Raw genomic sequence first — 1,113 nt, forward strand, 5'->3', positions numbered from 1 at the left:
TTCATTAGAGATCAAGGTATATTTACCACTGATAGCGGACTCTTATGTAAAAGATACTTCTTACTTCTCTCTTAATCATTAGATACGGCTGTTCTCACATTTATTATGGAAATAATATCAGATCTGTAAAACGTGTGTTAATTTCTGAAATGCCAATTCGATAATTTCTCTTCATTTTATAATGCCTATTATCTTTACATTTATGATATTTGGTTAATACATGATACTGTTAAAAGCGTGTCGAAGATTTTATATGTCATTTGGCAAGATGCCGAGGTATTCGCTAAAATGTAAATTTGTACTGAAATATAATGATATTTGGTAAAGTAATATCAGACATAAAGGGTCTTGAGACAGCTGTTGGCCAAGTCAAGCCAAGTCATATACTCTTTATTTCATCATGAAGTTTCTAGGTGTACTCTCTAAAATCTGTTTCCGTTTAAGAAAGTTGCAAGTTGCAGAGACAGCAACACGAGTCTTCAGTTTTCTGAATCAGTCGTAATTACAATAAACGTGATTTTCATTATCATCCCGCATGCCATTTTCGTAAACCTGATTATAAGCTGATTGCAACATCTTGCAAGGAATGTTATTAAAGATTTTTTTCTGAAAGTTACTGGTCTTTCGCAAACATAGTTGCAGTAATTTCTTTAATAAAAAAGAGGAAAGACAAGAAAAAATAATAAGGGAAAAAGCAAAAGACGAGAAAAAACTTACCACGGAGATTCACTTTGTATCCGGCTCATTCGGGTTTGAAAAAAAGAAAAGAAAAAAAAAAGAGGCGAAGGAGAAAATGAAAGGAGAAGAATAAGTAGAAAGAAAAAACGGGGAGAAAATGAAGAAAAAAAGATGAAATAGTAAAGGAGAAGAAAGAAAGAAAAAAAGGAAAGGAATTAAGAGGAGAAGAAAGGGAAAGAAAAAAATCCAAATCTGATTCTGTATGGTTTGCGTATAACTTCTATATTTGTCTATATTTACCTTAGTATTTATTTTATTCTACAGCGACGGCGCTTTTTGTCAGTCGTGAACGATGAAATTACAGTTATTTATACAGTAACATTATAAAAATTCCTAGACTGATGTCAGGAATTCCAGATCTACTAGAGAGATATT

At 31.9% G+C, this 1,113-nt stretch overlaps 1 protein-coding gene across 1 annotated transcript in view; it reads right to left on the bottom strand.

The window, feature by feature from the left end:
• LOC119592166 (protein FAM98B-like) overlaps positions 1-1,113 on the bottom strand; it is a 24,611-nt gene that overhangs the window by 13,024 nt on the left and 10,474 nt on the right. The gene's annotated exons all lie outside the window — the stretch shown is intronic.

Source organism: Penaeus monodon, chromosome 29 (assembly GCF_015228065.2).
Source record: "Penaeus monodon isolate SGIC_2016 chromosome 29, NSTDA_Pmon_1, whole genome shotgun sequence".
NCBI lineage: Eukaryota > Metazoa > Arthropoda > Malacostraca > Decapoda > Penaeidae > Penaeus > Penaeus monodon.